The following is a 20264-nucleotide window of genomic DNA, read 5'->3' on the forward strand; positions in this document are numbered from 1 at the left end:
TACCATCCAAGTGACATATATTATGTTAAAAACTGAACTTACTCTATCAAAATTTGGTTAAGCTTGAGTGAAGAAACAAATTGCTGTTTGTAAGATGTTTAAAATCATTATCTTTTTTGCATTTAAAAATGAAGAAATGTTATGCTATATTTGGCATGGTATCTTCTAGACCAGGAATGGAAAATATACTTCTTTTTCATGCCAATTTCAATTGCTTAGAGTACCAGTAACTCATTTGTATTGACTACTGAACACATAATGCACAATTTGGTTAACAGGATTTGGACATTAGAGGATTAGAAAAGGTAGACTGTTTTCCAAGCAGTGCTTAGCTGATATGTATTCAACCATCAGGTTTCAGCTTAAACAGTATTTCCTCAAAGACAATTTATCTTGAAACTTGTTCTAGATCTTACCATGTGGTCCTTATCATAGCTCTTAATTAATATCCCTGCCCTAATAGACTAACAGGTTCCCTAAGAGAACTTTTCTATCATGCTTACCATGGTATCCTATGCTTAAGTGTCTAGCAAATGCTTAATAAATATTTACTGAATAAGTTGCATGATTCTAACCTGCAAACCTGCTTTGCACATACATTTTCTAGCCCAAAGAAGCCATTTGTTGTCTCCCTAAGGACACCATATATCCCAATTTTCATTCCTGCCATTTGCCAACACTTATAAATGAACCTTTATTAAAGACACTTCAGTGCCGTTTGTTAGACACTTCAATATTTTACATGTTTTCAATGTACATTGTACCAAAATTCTATAAATAAATAAATTTGTACATAAAAGTAATACTTCCTCTTTCACATTGCCTCTCAGAAGCAGCAAATTCACATATTTTGTGGAAGTAACATTTATTAGTTAACTGTTGAGGACAAACCAATGGATCAATGATGACCTCTGGAACAATGATGCCCTCTGACAGGAACATCTGACATAGGTAGCCATTTGGCTAATATCTCCCTTCAGCTTTTTGGCTAAAGAAATGTACTTTGAGATTTTTTTAAGGACCTTATTTGTTTCAATGTAATTTTCAGTGAATTACACATTGGCACTCACAAGACAGTTAGCTACAGGTCTCAAAAGTTAAACACACCCAGGTCTAGGGCTAAATCTTATGTAGTCCACACCCAGTCCCATCTATGTGAAGGGAGGGCATGGATGGGCCTGCTCAGGCTCCTCAGTAGACATGAGCTAGCCCTGGAAGGTGAGAACTTGATCTTTTTTACCCCCAGTGTAATATTATATTGGCAGAATTAAAACGTCACTATTGAAAAATCCACAGGTACCAACACCAGCAGCCTTTGCCTTAATAAAAAGCCTCAGCTAACAATCCGGCGACATGGACAAGATGACATTTGCTTTTAAGAAAAAGTGAGCTTCAGAGAAGGAAGAAAGGCCTACCGTCCTAACTCATGGCTTGTGGTGGATTAGCAACCTTCACTCCACCCCTCAAAGAAGCAAGCCTCCAGGGACAAGCCCCTCACAGCAAAGACACATTGCAGGAGCCACCAACGCAGGCTAAACGTAACTTCGAAGAGCACACAACACCAAGGACTCCCCGTCCTTCCAAACCCACCAGGAACCCCAGGAAACAAATATGGTTTTTGTCTCTAATTCCCACCATGCACTAAGGCACCAGAACTATTCCTAACCCCCCTCCAAGGAAACAGCAACCTGCAGGAAAGGCCAAGAAGGCCTCTGGGAGCTCCGTGCTGCCTGAAGGGAACACAGGGCAGGGCTGAAGGTCTGCGGGGTCCGCGTCGCACAGCCTCACTATAGAGTACAGGCAAAGACCCGTGGGGAAAGAGAAGGCCATCAGAGCCAAGTTCCAGCATGACCAGCTGTGGCAGCTAGTGTAGCTGCCAGGGAGGCCAGAAGGACAGTAAGGGATCACCTTTTCCATCTAGGGACACCGCCGGCTTCCTCAAGGATGTCGGCATTCTATTGTTTGCTGGGGTAGAGGGACCTGTCCCCGGCCCCACTGCGAGGATGATGTGGAGAGTCTCCTTGGTCACCCTGGCTGGGATCCTGCCCACACAGTGCACTTGGCTGTGTGCTGTCCCTGCATGTGGGCTGAGGGTGGGGGGCCTGCTCCTTGGAGTAACTGTCCACATCAGCATTGCAGTCACTGCACACGAGAGGGCCACTGGGTTCTGAAGGAGAGATGGGCCAGGTCAGAGCCACCCCCACAGAACAGGCCACCCACCTGCACCCAATTGGGGTCCTGCCCCCGGCCTACAAACGCCCCCTCACCAAAGACCTTCACAGAAAAGGCTGGGCACATGCCACACCGTTAGTGGAGATGGGGTCCTTCTTGCTCACATGCCCCAGATTAAGCTAATCTTGTACTTAGAGAATGTAGTCACACTACTGTGATCAGAGGCAATAAAAAAAAATAATAGAAAAAGAAAAACCCCAACAATTTAATTAGGTACCAGGCAGGGTTAAGAGTTTTCTGAACAATTAGAAATTTAACCTCAAAACAGCCCTGGTGAACAGATACTAAAACCCCCTATGTTGCTTATTATTCTGGAAAATTATTGCTCAGGTTTACTGTACCATAAATAGTAACTAAGAGACACACTCATCTAGAATTAAAAGGGCACCAGGCCAGAGCTTCCTGTTTATATACTGAATACCCAATTTAGGGAGTGCTAGATGGAAATGTAGGCATCTCCCCTCTTCATTTAGTGAGTGGGTCAACCCAGATCTTGATTTCAAAAAGGCACTGCTTTTCCTGGTGGAAGCATCACCTACCCATCTTAGGTGGACCAGGTGTCCCAGTGGCTTTTTCTGACACTTTCCAGGGCTCTTTACTGTATCTAACACAGAGCTTGGGCTGCCTCTGCATGATGCTGTGGACGTAACCTCTGGGAAGAGGCCCGCATCTCTCAGACACACACCTGCAACAGACTCCCCAGGTTAGAAACTGCAGAGGAGGTCTCAGTGAGTTTGAGGAGCAGGACGGGTGGGGCTGCTGCTGCAGTCTCTCTATCAGTGTGAGTTACTACTGTGCCACCACGAAGCTGGCAATGGGCCTGTTTTCTAGTACCACTTTCCCAGCAAGCAGTCTTTGAGAATCTGCAACCATGTTAGAGGAGTAGCTCTCTCAGGCCCGGCCTTCAGCTCAGCAAGCGCTCACAATCTCCCACCAACTGAAACAGCACCCCCTGCAGAGAGCTTTCCCTGTGAGTCTGGAATACAGAGCAGGTCTTGGCACTGCCGCTGCACTCGCATCCCTTGGTACCTTCATGGTGCCAGAGCCCCCACACAGATCCCAAAATCCAGGGATGCTCAAGTCCCTTGTATATAATAACACACCATTTGCACATAACCTGAATACACTGTCCCATGTAAGTCACCCTAGATTAAGTATTGTGACTAGTAAAATGTAACTTTGTGTGCACAGCTATTGGACTGTGTTTTGGGGGAATAATGACAAGGAAAAGAAGGCTGCATGTGCATGCACCTTCTCCGCCCTGGATATTTCTAGTGTGTAGAAGATCGAACCCACAGATGCCAAGGGCCAACTGTGCAAGCAGGGCTTGGTTTCAGGGCCTGGGGTTTCCCTTCAGCTGTTTCTGACAGTGGTCCTACCTTATCCCAACTGGGAGGCTTACTGCTAAGCCCAGATGGTGACCTTCCGGAGAGACAGGATGTTGAAACCTCTGCAAAGCTTGCACAGACCAGGACTGAGCTGAACAACAGAGGCCTGGGCCAGCAGCTGCCTCGTTCACCTGATGCTCCCTCCCACCTAATGCCAGAAACCTGAATAGGGAGCTAGAGGCCATCTCCACCTACGGAGGACAGTCACCTAGATAGAGCTCCATCTCACTGTGTCAGAGGCCTTACTGTTGCTCTCGATGTGCTTGTTGGCCCAATGGCCACCCTCAGTCCTGATTGAGGTTTCTCACCAGTCAGAAAGGGTCCCCTGAGAAGAGAGGTAGCTTGGAACATCTTGTGGCACAATAGTTTCATCTGCAAGGAGATAAGACAATGAAATATTCAGGATTGCGGTGACAACAGATGCAGATGCACATTCACTGTCAGGCCCCAAACAGGATCCCCTGGCAACAGCTATCGAGGCTGCGCAGAGTTGGTGCAGGTAGGAGGCCCTCCCAGACCCGAGCTGAACCTGAGCCCAGGTCAAAAGCATGTGAGACCACAAAAGACGGGGAAGAGTGACAGGAAGGGTGACAGAACTAATAAATCCACAGCACTGTGATGCTTCAGGGACAATCCACCTCCGTTTATGAGGAGGACATCAGCAGGAAGTTCTTTTTTTTTTTTTTTACTTGTCAATAGACCTTTAGTTTATCTATTTATATGCTGTGCTGAGGATCAAACCCAGTGCCTCACTCATGCCAGGCAAGTGCACTACCACTGAGCCCCAGCCCCAGCCCCAAGGCAGTTCCATTTCAGGCTCTTCCCTGAGTATGAACCCAGTGTCTGCAGGACCAAGGCTTCAGTTCTCCAGAACCACATTCCCAGAGGTCCTGGAGTTCCCAGAGCATGAGAGCTCTTGAAGAGTGTGGACCTGGCTTCTCCTGCCCTGGAAATGAACGGCCACCATGCTCACCTGTGTTGGTGACACTGTACTCCTCGCTCTTCTTCCTGGTTTGGTAGATGATGCACATCCACACCAGCGACATGAGAACAATGCTGCACACCACGGTAATGGTGAAGATGCCATGGTGGTCCTTCCTGCAGCCAGGCGTGGGCAAGATGCTCAGCTGGCTGTGAGCGTGCTCTGTGCCCAGCGTGTTGGACATCTCGCAGGTGTACTGGCCCGCGTCCTCCACCACCACGTTCTAGACCACCAGCAGCTGGTTGCCAGAGGTAAAGTGGTGCCTGTCGGTGAGGCTCAGGAGGCAGTTCCCCTTGAGCCAGGTGATGGGGGGGGAGGGGCTGCCAGTCACTCCACTGGAGGGCCACCGTCTCCCCCACAGACACCACGAGGTCTTCCAAGGGTACCACCAAGGATGGGGTCTCTGCAAGAGATCAAGATACAGCACACTCACTCTGGGGCCTCAGTGCTGTGGTCTGCTTGGTTCGCAAGACATGGCATAATCCTACCTGAGGGCTTCCACCAGCGTGGCAAGCTTTTCAGAAGATGGCTGATCTCTGGTCACAAAGGTTCCTGTTCCCAAACTGTGCTGTGTCCCTGTTCTTGACTAAGACCACACCCCTCCTGCATGCTCCTTGGTCACCAGTTGCTCAAGGTTCTGGCACTGTACTGGCCTTTAGTCTTTTTAAAGAGATAGGAGCCATGGTGGTGGGGCACGCCTGTAATCCCAGCAGCTCAGGAGGCTGAGGCAGGAGGATTGCAAGTTCAAAACCAGCCTCAGCAATTTAGCAAGGCCCTAAGCAACTCAGTGAGACCCTGTCTCTAAATACAAAATAGGGCTGGGGATGAGGCTCAGTGGTTGAGTGCCCTGGGTTCAATCCACAGGACCCCAAACAATTTTTTTAAAAAGAGGAAAAAAATCCTAAAAGCAGCCCCAAATTTCAAACAGTAGCAACACCTTCCTGTAACACCAGGGTTCACAGAGCAACTCCGCAGGCCTTCCCCTCAGTGCCATTTCAGACTTTTACACATGCACGCACACACACACACACCCCAGAGTATACCAAGGGTTTAACCTAAGACAGGGTGGCATTCGCTGACACAGAGCCTGCTGAGTTCTGGGCGGTGCAGCTGTAAATGCCCATGTTATCTATTTTCACATTAGTGATGAAAAACACGTCGTCCTCTGGCATGACATGCATGCGACACTCCCGAGCTGCAGGAAAATATGTGCCTCCGTCATTCTGCCAGGCAATCTGGGGGTTGGGGTGGCCGGTGGCCGCACACTCAAGGGGAGCCATGGTGCCAATCTGGATGGCAATGTCTCGGGGCATTTTGGTAAATGATGGCAGCACTGGAAAACACACACAAAGGGGGAGGTCAGGGAACAGCTGGCTGCAAATGCAGGGAACACCTCTGGGGCAGAGACCCCCAGTGTGCGAGGGCCACTGCTCGATACCTCCCCGCCCTGTGCCACTGCCAGCCCAGGACTGCTACAGCCACCTCAATCAAGAGCAGTAAGCTTCCCAGGGAAAGTGCCAGCCTCTCCCCACCACGGCCTGGCACTTCCTCCACCTGTCCACTCCATCTGGGGATGGAGTCCCAGGTTATGGCTGACATTCTGCCTACTGCACCTCATAGGAAATGGGTCACACAGGTGGGACACTGGGAGTCGGGGCCTGAGGCTTACCTGCCTTCACAAGCCACAAGGACAGAGCCTGGGAAACAGAAATACCTGCTCACTAAGCTGCAATCACAGAGGGAAGGTCCATGCATCCCCAGGGCAGCCTGAGGGCCATGCTGCTGAGCACACATAGGCAGAAGCACTGGGCTCACTGGCTCAGGTTCAGCAAGCAGTGGGACACCAGAGTCAGTGTCCAGCTGCATGGCAGGCATCACCACGCTTCCTGTCCAAGCTGCTCTGGTCAGCCAGGTACCATGGCCCTCCCCTGTCATCCCAGTGGCTCAGGAGCCTGAGGCAGGAGGATCATGTTCAAAGCCAGCCTCAGCAACTTAGTGAGGCCCTAAGCAACTTAGTGAGGCCCTAAGCAACTCAGTGAGACCCTGTCTCTAAATAAAATATAGGAAAGGGCTGGGATGTGGGTAAGCACCCCGGACCTCATTTACCTGGTGTAAATAACAAATGCCCTGGCAGAGAGTCACTTAGTTGCCTGAGTCTTGAGGTGGCAGTGTGGCCTCTCTAAGAATATGCCAAGACAACCTGAGTGTGGTCAAGTTTTTTCTGTGGTCTGCGGGGCTGACTGAGCGCAGCCTCCTGGCACTTCTGATGAACTTCGAGCCAACTCTGTCACTGGCACTTTAATGATGAGAAAAATCTCCCCGGGTTCTCAGGGAGATGCCCACTCACACTCCTCCCGTCCCCCTCCAAAAATAGCAGCCCTGAAGAGAGCAGCTCTGACAAGCTGCTTTCTGAGTACAGGACCTCATCCCACCCTCCCCCACACTTGTCTTGCTCTCTGCTGTCTTGAGAGGTGGGGACCTGCCCCTGCCCAAGCTGGCCTGTTCTTCCACAGCTGTGCCACCCACTCAAGGGCACAGCTTCCCCAGGGCCTGGGATACGGGACCTAGAAACTGAATTGCGTGGTTCCAGAGAAGTTTAAGGCTCAGCTCTGCCACTCACCCTGCCTCCCAACAGTCACCCAAAGTCCAGGGAGAGGGTGCTTTAACCTGCAGAACCTGCCCTGGGCAAACCCAGGGTACAGTGCGGTCTGATCGCAGGTCAGCCTTCATCCTCTCCTAGGTGGGCAGCTAGCAGGGCGGGGTGCCTGGGAGAGACCAACAGGGGAACCTACCATTCACCGTGAGCTGGGCCTTGTTAGAGTAGGTGGAGCCAAAGTGGTTGGTTATGACACACTGGTAGCAGCCCTCCTGGCTAAAGGTGACCCTGTGGAGGTGCAGGATGGTGGTGTACTCCATCACTTCCCCGTCCTGGGTGCACACGTGCGGGAAGTTCTCCATGTTGGCATTGGCCAGAACCTCATTGTCCTTCTTCCAGGCAAAGTTCATGGGGGAGCTGCTGCTGCTGGCTGCTGAGCACGTGAACCAGATGTCCTTGCCTACCACAGCTGTTGTCGTCTCCGGCTGGGTGATGATCTGTGGCTTTGGGAAGTAGACTGGGGAAAGAAGGGCCACTATGAGGAGAGAGGGACCAGCTGCTGTCACGCTCGCACAAAACCAGGCCAGGGACACCAGGCCCCACCCAGATGAGGCCATGAGCATGCCCCTGGACTAGAAATGGGCCACCAGCACTTGGTCACCCAGCCCTCCGGAAGCTTCCTAGAGGCCCACACCCACTGCACCTGTTGATACGGCTACACAAGAGGTGCCACTTGTTGTGGCTGCACAAAGGACTCTGGCACAATGGCTTACAGAACGTTGGGACTCCCAGAAATCTGAACTCCCTTAAAATGTTGAAAGTACTGCAAAAAAATGGTCAAAATCAATGGTTCCAATTTCTGGAAAATCAAACACAATGATCCACAGGGTGTGGACTCAAGAAAATGGAGGCCTCTTGGAAAGAGATAGGAGCTCTCTGGTGTTATGAGTTACCCAAGTCCTACCTGCCTCCACCCCACTCTGTGACAGCCTTGAGACTCAGCAGCTAGCAACCATTGAGGGGACAGGTGGAGCTCCCCCAAAAGCCCCATCTGAGCAGTGTCACTGTGTGATCTGTCAGGCCAAGACCTAGAAAGCCCCACTCATGAAGAAGGCTCACCACAGGAAGCCCTGTCCCCAGGCATCTGATGAAAATAGTGGCCACTGTGTAACCATGCCACTGTCCAAGGTGACTGTGGCCGTCGGGGTGAACAGGACAGTTCACTGAAACTGAAGGAAAGTCAGGTGGAGGAGATAGCAGCAGCAGGCCCTGTGAGGTCCACCAGAGTCCTGGGAATCAGGAAGTGCACGCCCACGTGCAGGGTGGACAGACACCCTGGAAAGACCTCGGGGGAGCCCTCATTTCTTGCCTGGGCTCAGATGGCAGACACACACAAGCAGGAAGTGAGAGCACACGCCAGCACATACATACCTGGCCTGGGTGAAGGACCCAGGATTTGCTGATGGGCGTGACTTAAGGATTTCTGTGTCCAACTATTGGCTACACACTAGCAAGCCAAGCAGGAACTCAAGGGGTTGTGCAGAGCAGGCTCCACAACACTCATCTAGGAGAGGCACTAAAGGAATGGTGATGGGCTAGCAAGCCCTGGGGGAGGACGGGAAGATCTGACTCTGGACTTGCCATGTCATTTTACTTTTTTTTTTTTTTTTGGAACTGGGGATCGAACCCAGGGTCACTTGAACATGGAGCCCCATCCCCAGCCCTATTTTGTACTTTCTTAATAAGAGACAAGGTCTCACTGAGTTGCTGAGGACCTCCGTTAAGTTGCTGAGGCTGACTCTGAACTCAAGATCCTACTGCATGGGCCTCCTGAGCAGCTGGGATGGGGCCTGTGTTACCACACCCAGCATATTATTTTATCTTAAATGTCCAATTTTCAACAACAAATTATAAAACAGGTAAAAAAAAAACGTCAATATAAACTGTCCCTGAGGAAATTGAGATCTTGGATTCATTAAACAACATCAGAGGGGCTAGGGATGTGGCTCAAGTGGTAGCGCGCTCACCGGGCATGCGTGTGGCCCAGGTTCGATCCTCAGCACCACCTACAAAGATGTTGTGTCCGCCGAAAAGTAAAAAATAAATATTAAAAATTCTCTCTCTCTCTCTCTCTCTCTCTCTCTCTCTCTCTCTCTCTCTCAAAAAATGTTTTAAACAACATCAGCTATTATAAAACTACTTGAAAAACTAAAACTAGTCTAAGAGAATTAAAGCGTGAGAACAGAAACTATAAAAATGAACCACATACAAACCATGGCATTTACAAGTATAGTAACCGAAATTAAAAATCCACCCTAGGGTGAATATAGCTCATTGGTAGAGTGCTTGGCTTGCATGCACAAGGCCCTGGGTTCAATCCTCAGAACCAAATAAAAACAAAACAAAATCCACCCTAGGACTAGGGCTGTAGCTCCCTAGTAGAGCCCTTGTCTAGGATGGGTGAGACCCTGGATTCAATCTCCAGGACTACATAAAAAAAAAACCTAAGTAAAATAAAGGTATTGTGTCCATCTACAACTAAAAATATTTTTAAAAAATCCATCCTAGAGGGCTCAGTAGCAGAACTGAACTTGCAGATGAGTCAGTGAACTTGAGACAGGTCAGTGGAGATATCCAGTCTGAGAATCAAAGAGAATGAAGAAAATACACAGAACTTCAGAGATCTGTGCAAGAGCATCCAGCATCTCAACACACAGATCATGCAAGTCCAAGCACAGGACACAAGGAGCAGGGAGAGTATGTTTGAAGCCCTGATGCACCCAAACTTATAAATTGGATGAAAAACATGCACCCACATATCTGAAAAGTTTAATCAACTCTAAGCAAAATTTATTCAAAAGGCTAGGTTCATCATATTCAAGTGTTAAATGCCAAAGACAAAGCATTTACAAAACAGCACAAGAAAAACAACTTATCAAGTACAGGGGATCCTTGAAAATATTTGTAGCTGATTTCTTATCCAAAACCAGGAAGGCCAAGAGGGAGAAATATTCAAAGTATTTAAAAAGTCTGGAAATCTCAGGTGCAGCAAAATTATCTTTCAAAAATAAAGAGGAAATTAAAACATTCCCAGATTTTAAAAAATATACAAACTGAGAGAATTTACTGCTACCAGACCCTACCTACAAGAATTAACTGTGGTGGTGCATGCCTGTAATCCTAGAGGCTCAGGAGGCTGAGGCAGGAGGATCATGAGTTGAAAGCCAGCCTCAGCAAAAGTGAGACCCTAAGCAACTCAGTAAGACCCTGTCTCTAAATAAAATACGAATTAGGGCTGGGGATGTGGCTCAGTGGTTGAGTTCCCCTGAGTTCAATCCCTGGTACCCCCTCCTACAACAAAACAAAACAGTAAATGAATTAAACACTCTGATCAAAAGGCAAGGAGAACCATAATGGATAAAAAAAACTATGACCCAGTATACACTACCTACAAGAGGCAGTTTAGATTCCAAGACAATTAAACAGTCACCCAATATGAGACAAAATATTTTATCATGCAAATGGCTCAATCCATCAGGAAGACAGAAAAATTATAAATATGTGCACCTAACAGAGCTTTACAAAATGTAGAGCACCACCTGTCAGAACTGAAGAGAAGAACAGACAATGTAACAATAATACTCTTATTTCCAATGAAAAGCTAGACAGAAAAACTAGGCAGATGAACAAGGATAAAGAAGACTTGAACAACAGTATAAACCAACTAGTTCTAATATACACCCATGGGATTCTCCATCAAACAACAGCAGAATATTCTTTTGAAATGTACATGGAACAATCTCTAAGATAAGACTATATTTTAGGTCAAAACATAGGTCCAATAAGTTTAAAAAGATGGAAATCACACAAAGTATCTTTTTTGATGACAATGGAACAATGTTTAAATCCACAGTTAAGAGAGTATTTGGAAAGCAACTTGTGGAAATTAAGCAGTGCACTTCCGCATAGCAGAGAAGAAGTCACAGGGACGCTGGAAGATGCTCTGAGTTTAATGAAAACGATGTGTTTAGTTTTCAAGTCTCGGAAGCTATGCCTAAAATGGTGCTCGTGGACTTATTGCTGGAAAAGCCTGTATTAAAGAAGTTTAGGACTAGTAATCCAGTTTTTTAACCCAGAAAAAGAAGAATAGACTACACCATCACAAGCAGGAAAAAGAAATTAATCATGATTTGAGCAGAAATGAAAGGAGGAGGACAGGAAAATGAGAAAATCACTGCAAAGCAAAAATTGGTTCTTTGAAAATATCAACAAAATTGAAAAACCTTTAACTCAAGTAGTAGGCAGGAAGGAAAAACAGAAGGCACAAAAAAGGGCACCCTACTACTGACCTTCTTCCAGCCAGAGGAAAATAGGGAACACTCTAACAACTCTATCCAGCTAACCAGACCACCTGGCTGAAATGACTAAATTCCTAAAACTGACTCAAGAAAAAACAAATTCTGGCTCAACACTAAGGAGACACTTTAGAATTTAAGAATTTTTAAATGTAGAATTAAGAAATTCCTATGAAGAAAAGCCCAGACTCAAGAGAATTCTACCAAATATTTAGAGAGAGAACCAATCTAAAACTTCCAAAGCATTTTTTTTTCCTCTTTCTTTTTTTGGACAAGTAGATGTAAAGAGAATATCTTCCAACTAATTTTATACAACTATTATTCTAACAACAAACACCTAAGAAAAACATCACACACACACACACACACACACACACACACACACACACATCAACTACAACAACAACTTAGAGAACAATGTCTTTTATAAGTATAGATGCAAAAACTTCAGCAAAAATCCCAGCAAACTGAATTGTACAGCACCTAAAAAGAATCACATACTATAATCAAGTTAGGTTGATCCCAGGAAAGCAAGGTTTACCATTCAAAAATCAATGTACTAGACCATTATCAATAAAACAAAGGGGGGGGCCCTATACAATCATCTCAGAAACACACACAAGACAGAATCCAATAGATTTTCATAATAAAAATATTCAAAAAATTAGGGTTAAGAAAGGAACTTATTTAACCTCATAAAGGTCATCTTTGAAAAATCCACAGTTAATATTACACTTAGCTGGACTCAGTGGCATGCACCTGTAATCCCAGCAGCTTGGGAGGCTGAGGCAGGATTAAAGCCAGCCTCAGCAATGGTGAGGCACTAAGCAAGTCAATGAGACCTTGTCTCTAAATAAAATAAAAAATAGGGCTGGGGATGTGGCTCAGTGGTTAAGCACCCCTGGGTTCAATCCCTGGTACCTGCCCCCCCAGAATAAAATTATTGTAAATGGAATTCTTTTCTTGTTTGTTTATTTAGTGCCTCGCAATTGCTGAGGGTGGCTTTGAACTTGCAATCCTCCTGACTAAGCCTCCCAAGTTGCTGGAATTATAGGCATGCACCACTGCAACTGGCTCTAAAATTATTTCTAAAAAAATTTTTGCACAACTGTCTAGAAACTGAAAAACCACCACCACAATTCACAGACTAGGAAATTGTATTTACAAATCATAGACCCGATGAGGTCTAATATTCTGAATATTCTAATATTCAGAACTGACAACTCATAACAAATATAGATCTGAATGTGCTAATATTCAGAATTGATAACTCATAACAAAATAGAGAAATGAATAAATGACTTGAGTAGCTATTTTTCCAAAGAAGCTATGCACAATCCAATGAGAATATAGAAAATTATTCAACATCATAAGTCATTGTGGAAATGTTAAGACTACCATGAAATTCTACTGTGTTCCCACTAGCAAAATCTGAAATAAAAAAGATAGCAAGTGTCCGCAAGCATGAGGAGAAACCAGAATCCTGTACATTGCCAGCAGGTGTGTAAAATCCTGAAGCCACTTTGAAAAAACAGTTTGACAGTCCTTCGGTCACACCTAGAGCTACCACAGGACCCAAAGATTACATTCCCAGGTGCAATCCCAAGAGAATTCACATAACTAGTGCATGAATGTTCACATCAACATTAATCATAAAATCCCCAAAGCACCATCAAATATCCGCCATCTGATGCATGGATGAAACAAAACCTGTATCCATACAGCAGGATGTCACTCAGTCACAGAAAAGGAACTGATGCTTTAAAACTATGCTCAGGGGTTGGGGCTGGGGCTGGGACTCAGTGGTAGAGCACTCACCTAGCATGTGTGAGGCGCTGGGTTTGATCCTCAGCACCACATTAAAAATAAATAAATAAAATAAAGGTGTTGTGCCAAATTATACCTAAAAAAATATTAAAAATATAAAACAAAACTGCTCAGGGGTGTGGGCAGCTCAGGCCCCAGATCCAATCCCCCCACTGGGGGAGAAGACCCAACAAAGTAAGAAAAGAAGAGTTCCTCAGGCCACTTGCCGTCCACCAGCACTCATTATTAACTGTCCAGAGCAGGCAGGTCACACACACCCGTGGACTAGTGACCGCCACGGCTGGTGGCCAGGAGAAGAGGGAATGCCTGCTAAGGCGTGGGGTTGTGGTTTCTTTCAGAAGTGATGAAAATGTTATAAATCACTGAGGACACAAATTTTGAAGACTCTAAATCCAAAGTTCATGTTTTAAAGAGACACATTTTTATGACATGTAAAAATTATATTTATAACACACACACACACACACACACACACACACACACACACACACACACACACCGAGCTTTACTGAGCAACAATTCACCTATACTACAGCTCGCCCATTTCAAGTTCACAACTTAATGGTCTGTGGTGCATTCACGAGTAGGTGTCGTCATGACCACAGTCAATTTTAAGATATCTTTGTCACCTCATGAAGAAGCACTTTGTAGCTACTCCCCTTCTCTCTCCATCTCTCCCCAGGCTGGAGCACCTCCTAGGGCACATCTTACCTCTACAGATCTCCCTGTCCTGGGACTTCCCTGTGACTGGGTCATAGAATCTGCGGTCCTTTGTCACTGACCACTTTCCCTTAGCTTATCATTTTCAAAGTTAATCCAGGCTGTGGGAGAGATGGGACGGGTGGCATTTTATGGCCTGATAATCCTGCAATGTCTGAACCCAGAGCACTTAAGCACTGAGCCACATCCCCAGCCCTTTTATTTTATTTTTTATTTTTTTTATTTAGAGACAGGGTCTCACCGAGTTGCTTAGAGCCGCAATAAGTTGCTGAGGCTGGCTTTGAACTTGCAATCCCTCCGCCTCAGCCTCCTGAGCTGCTGGGATGATAGGCGTGCATCACCAAGCCAGCTTCCCCATAGTATTTTTTTTAAAACAGTTTAACTTGCATCTACCCATAAACGATCATAGCTATTAAAAATGTGAGCATAAAGCAATTACAAGGGTTTGTTACTCTGGAAGTTCTTCCTCATATTCACAAGGGCCCCAGGAAGCCTCAGTACTTACAGTTTCTTAAGATTCCTCATTGTGATAAAGGTGTCCAGCTGCACAGACCTGATGGCATTCTCTCCCAGGGCCCTGAAACACAACACAAGGACTTGTGCCAAGAAACCCCAGGTGCCCTTCCAGCCAGCCCTGTGTCTGAGCCAGGAGACTCGGAGGTTTTCTGTGACAGCCTTGGTTTCATGTGACCCAGAGGTGATAACTCCACAGAAGGTGGCTCTCACACGTGTTGATACAGCACATGCGGTGACACGGGGACCCAACCTGTCTGAGGGGCAGCGCAGAGGCGGGTGCAGGCCTGCTCAGCAAGTCAACAGCCACAGGCTCTCCCAGAAGAACCAGGGTTGAACTTGGTGCAAAGAAAAAACAGACTCAAGCCCACCCACTCGAAGGACCTACCCCAGAAGGATGTAAAGTTCTCAGGGCTGGCTGGTCCCCTTACTCCCAGGGCCAGGGAGAGAAGCTCCCAGTGGGGTGGGGTATGTGTCACTCTGATGGCTGGCCTTGTGGGGGTGACAAGGAGACCAGGGCCCAGGGAGGAGAGGGGGAAGCAGCGACACAGGGCACTGGAGGGAGGAAGGTATTGTCCACACACCAGCTGCATTCATGGGGATCACATCGACTGGCCATGTGTTTTGTGATTGCTCTGGCACACGCAAGATAAGGGCCAGCATTGAAGCAGCTGCTGCTTCTAAACAGTCTGTTTCTCAGTTTACAAAGATGCCATTCAATCCTAGCTGACTTTGCCATGGCCACCCTTGGCAGGCCTGGGGGTCAGGCAAGGTCTGGCAAGATACTCACAGGTGCTCCAGTCCTTCCAGCCCCGAGAACGCTCTCTTAGCCACAGACTTGATCTTGTTCCCAAACAGAGTCCTGCAGATTCCAAACATCCAGGAAGAGACAGGGTGGGGGAAAAGGGGGGAGAAAGAACGCACAGTCAGCCTGTCTAGTGAGAGGCAGGGGAAGCTGACCTGCACTAAGATCCCAGGGTGGACCCACACAGTCCTGCCCCTTCTGAGAGGAAACACTTTTCCCTCTATTAGAATTCAGGAGCAATGACAGGCTGAAGGTGCATGCACTTTATGGCCTACAAAGGCCCCCTGCAGACTCCACCTCACTTCAGTCAGAATAGCGATCATTAAGAATACAACTAACAATAAGTGTTGGTGAGGATGTGGGAAAAATGCACACTCATACATTCCTGGTGGGACTGCAAATTGGTGCAACCACTCTGGAAAGCAGTCTGGAGATTCCTCAGAAAACTTGAAATGGAACCATCATTTGATCCAGGTATCCCACTCCTTAGTCTATATCCAAAGGACATAAAATCAGCATACTACAGTGACATGGTCACATTAATGTTTATAGCAGCCCCATTCACAATAGCTAAGCTATGGAACCAACCTAGGTGCCCTTCAACAGATGAATGGATAAAGAAAATACAGTGTACATACACAATGGGATATTACTCAGCCTTAAAGAATGAAATTATGGCATTTGCAGGTAAAAGGATAAAACCAGAGACTATTGTGTTAAATGAAATGAGTTCATCTCAAAAAACAAAGGTCAAATATTCACTCTGATTTGTGAATGCTAGCCCACAACAAGGGCAGTTGGGGGAATAATAGAAATCCATTGCATTAGAAAAAGGGAAATGAGGGGAAGGGAGAGGATGGGAATGAGAAAGACAGTAGAATGAATGGGACAGAACTTTCCTGTGTTCATATATGAACACATGACCAGGGAAACTCCACATCATGTCCAACCACAAGAATGGGAAGTTAAACTCCATGATGATCTGACATATGTATGATATGTCAAAGTACACTCTACTGTCCTACATAACTAATACCCATTGGACACACACTTGTCCCACCTGGCCCTCTGTCTCCAAGGGCCCCTGAAGGGGTTTGGGGGTGAGGCAGGCAATAGCATCACAAGAGACAGGCTGGGTAGTCTCTCAGTGAGGAGAAACAGAGAAGGTAATGAAAACTATGGATCTGAAAGCTGCTGCCCACTTCTGAGAATTGTGTTCCAGGGATAATGGTTCCCAAAAGAGGCAAGAATGGGATAGGAAAATGGGTGGCTTGTCAGGGTGGCTCCACAGCTCTTTGCACCTGAGATGCATCCTGGCATCTCAGCCTGCAGAAGATGCCCTGTGCTGTGGTTTTTGAGCAAGACCCCAGATTTTATATGATGTCAACCCATCAGATATGGGTCCTACCAAGAACCAGGTAAGAAATGTGGAATACAAAGGCCAGTTCTACCTCCCCCCAGAGAAGCCAGTGAGCACCAAGTCCTCCTCAGGGATGGCAAGAAAGGAAAGGTGAGCTCCCCAAAATAAAAAAATGGCAGGGTCAGGCCATTGCCAGCTGTCTGAGCTTCAACCTAACTGCAACAGGGCAGGAGCAGCAGGTGTCCTCGAGAGTACAGGCCAAGCCAGGACCCGGAGCTCGGACAGGGAAGGCTGCTCCACCTGCTCCCCAGACACCACCAGCCCACAGGCCAATGTCTGGGGCAGCCATGCCACAGGGCTCCCTGTCCCCCATTTCATCAGAAACAGACTCCTTCCCTGGGGGCCTCCATGCCAAGGGCCCAGCAGTCACTCCACATTCAGCCTCAGACAAAGTCAGCTCTGTTTTCTGTGTCCTCCAGAGGACAGAGAGCAAACAGGCCACACACCCCTGTGAGTGTCCTCCTCTCTGAGGTAGTGTGTGCATGGACGTGCCAGCAATCTCACCCCAAAAAGCAGTTCTACAGCCTCACAATCAAAACTTCTGTTTTTAAACAAATAAACCAAACACAGAAAACCTGGTGGCTGGGCTTAGGCTCTGTAACCACAGAACTAGCAGCAAATAACGACTCAGGGGGGGCACCAAACTCCAAGCAAGGCTGAGGGCACTGCCAACCTCTCCACTTGCTCAGATCCCCCGCAGGCTGAGGAACCGTGTATCCCAGGTCCTAGTAAAAATGCATGGCACTGATCATCTAGACCTGTAAACCAGATCCAGGGAAATGCCAGGCTTTATTTCATCCACTCCATATTAGTCACGTTGACCCCTTTTACAGTGAGGCCAGGCTGTTATTCCTAATGGTGACAATAACAATAAAATGAATTCTCAATTTCGCAGGGCACGTCGTGCTGTGTGTGGACTAAAACAGGCCTTCACCTTCTCCCTGCCGGCGTGTGGGGGCTGGGTGGCGCTCCAGCTAGACACTGCAGTGGTTCTAACAAACAGCCACTGGGTGGGCAAAGGGGAACTGGAGCTCTCTGCTGGAGGGATGTTCTTGTCCCACAGTCAGGGATCCCAGGGAAGGGATGGCTGGCCTCTCATGAGTCTCCTGGCCAGTCAGTCATAGGCTCCCAAAGGCTGGATCAGTGCTTGCCTAAGCCACGGTGGCAAGGCACTGGGGGACGGTGCAGTGGCACTCATGTCCCTGGGACTAGCAATGACATGCACAAACCCCTTTCCCCATGAATCCCACTATGAAGGCCCTGCCCACCAGCTACAGGACCTCCTACCTCATGGGAACCCAGAGGCTCTGCATCTCCCCCTTCACCCCCTTTACATGGACCTCTGCTCCCACCCAGCCTCCCAAAGAACGCCCCAGGCACAGGGCAGACCCCTGCATCGCCTGTCCTCCCCATGTCACTAACATTGCCAATGAACTGCCTCTCCTGGGGTCCAGAAATTCTCCCTTCTCTCCTCATATACTACCTGTGCAGGTCCCCAGCAGGTGATACCAGAGCCATTTTGGAACAGGATCTCTGGAGTGGGAGAGTATGACAATCCCACAAACCTGGGGGAAAGGAACACTCCAGCAGCACCAGAAAGAGCCAGATTGAAGAACTATCAATGGCTGGGCTTGAGGGACTACCTGAGCTCAAAACCTGGAACAAGGAAGGGCAACGTCCACCTGGTGGTCACAGAGGGCTCTGCTGCTCTTAGTGAGAAAATTACTTCTTTTAGGCCTGGCCAGTGGTGAGCTGGGAAGGACCTCAGGAGTAGCTCACCTTCCCATTCAGAGGCAGATCCAGCAAGACCAGCCTCTCAAGCTCTCCAAAGGCAGGTCCAGGCCACCTCTCTGGGACTCCACATGGCTCCTCTGTGCTGGCATGCTCCACACTGACCAGGGGAGCCCTGCAGACTGGGGCCAGCCCATCCAGATGGGGCAACGCAGTGTGGTGGCCACATCTTCCAGGACAGCCATGCCACAGAGCTCCCAGTGACACTGGGAGGAAACCCAGCAGAGGAGGGGATCCAAGCAGCACGGTTCCCTCCTTAAGTGGTCACTCAACACCAAGCACAGTGGTCAACCTAGAGCTGCGCACCAAGATCCACTTTTCTCTTTCCCGTCTAATGCATAAACCTTCGCATACCATGACAGCAGACAAAAGAATATTGTGAACCCCAGGTGGCTGCCACACACCCACAGGTGTCATCAGATTGTGCCAATCTCATTATCTCCTCTACCTCTACTCTTTCACCATTTTCTAATCCAGCTGGATTATTTCAAATCCAAATCACAGGAATCAAATTATTTTCTTTTTTTTTTTGGTATCAGGGGATTGAACCCAGGGGCACTTAACCACTCAGCCACATCCCCAGCCCTATTTAATACTTTATTTAGAGACAGGGTCTCAATGAGTTGCTTAGGGACTCGCTAAGTTGCTAAGGCTGGCTTTGAACTCGTGATCCTCCTGCCTCAGCCTCCTGAGCCACTGGAATTATAGGCATGCACCGGCTTGCACCACCACACCAGGGTAGAGCCCACTTTCTGCTGCAGGACTCAGACACAGGACAAGGGATCTGTCCAAGGAGGTTCCAGTGCATGCCAGCGCTCAGAGAGTCAGGTACTCAGAAATACTCACAGCTTGATAAGGCTGTCGAGGCCTGTGAAGGCACCACTGGTGTCCTCTAATGTGCCTGAGATCTCATTATGGTCCAGGTCCCTGGGGAGAAGACAGAGCATGAACCTCTCAGTCACAACCCTCAACCTAATTTTTTTCATTAGCTCTACATGACAACAGAATATGGCATCATTTTTAAAGCATGGGATATAGTTTGTTCTAATTCAGCTCCCAGGATTTCCCCCTCCCACTCTCTTCGGGGACAGGAGAACTGCTTTACACTGGGTTTCTACTTCACAGCTCAAGGCACCCAGGTGCACTCTAGGGGGCCCAGTGTCCTGTACAGTCATGAGGAGTCCGGCTCTGTGAAGCAGGCCCCACTCTGTACAGCCTGCAGCGTGGCTAGGCTCCCACGGCCTTCCAATGCAGATGATGCACACCCCAAACAAGCAGCTTTCCCTGGCTAGGCCTGGGGCTGGGAAACAGTACAGAGCACATTTAGGAAAGCCCAGTTTGTAATCTGCCTGCACAGAGTAGACACCTGGCTGTGGCATGGAGGATCAGTTGACAAGTTCCTTGAGGTTCCTATCTTCTCTAACTCAACCAGAGTCCCTTTTTTTGACCCAACCAAGAATCTGGAACAAGGCACGTAGAAGAAAAAAATTGAGCAGTAAAGAAAGGAACCCTGGCCTTGTGCCCTGCATGCTGGCCGGTGAGTCTGGGGCCCAGAGCCCATCTCCTTACATGGCCTGAAGAGAGCTAGACATTGAGCCAGGGAGGACATCTGGGTGCTGAGTCAGACTTGTGACT

The 20264-nt window shown here is 47.8% G+C and overlaps 1 pseudogene; it reads right to left on the bottom strand.

Moving 5' to 3' along the window:
- Positions 1-1864: 1864 nt before the first annotated feature.
- LOC143382338 (leucine-rich repeats and immunoglobulin-like domains protein 1) overlaps positions 1865-20264 on the bottom strand; it is a 33352-nt pseudogene continuing 14952 nt past the window's right edge.

Source organism: Callospermophilus lateralis, chromosome 16 (assembly GCF_048772815.1).
Source record: "Callospermophilus lateralis isolate mCalLat2 chromosome 16, mCalLat2.hap1, whole genome shotgun sequence".
NCBI lineage: Eukaryota > Metazoa > Chordata > Mammalia > Rodentia > Sciuridae > Callospermophilus > Callospermophilus lateralis.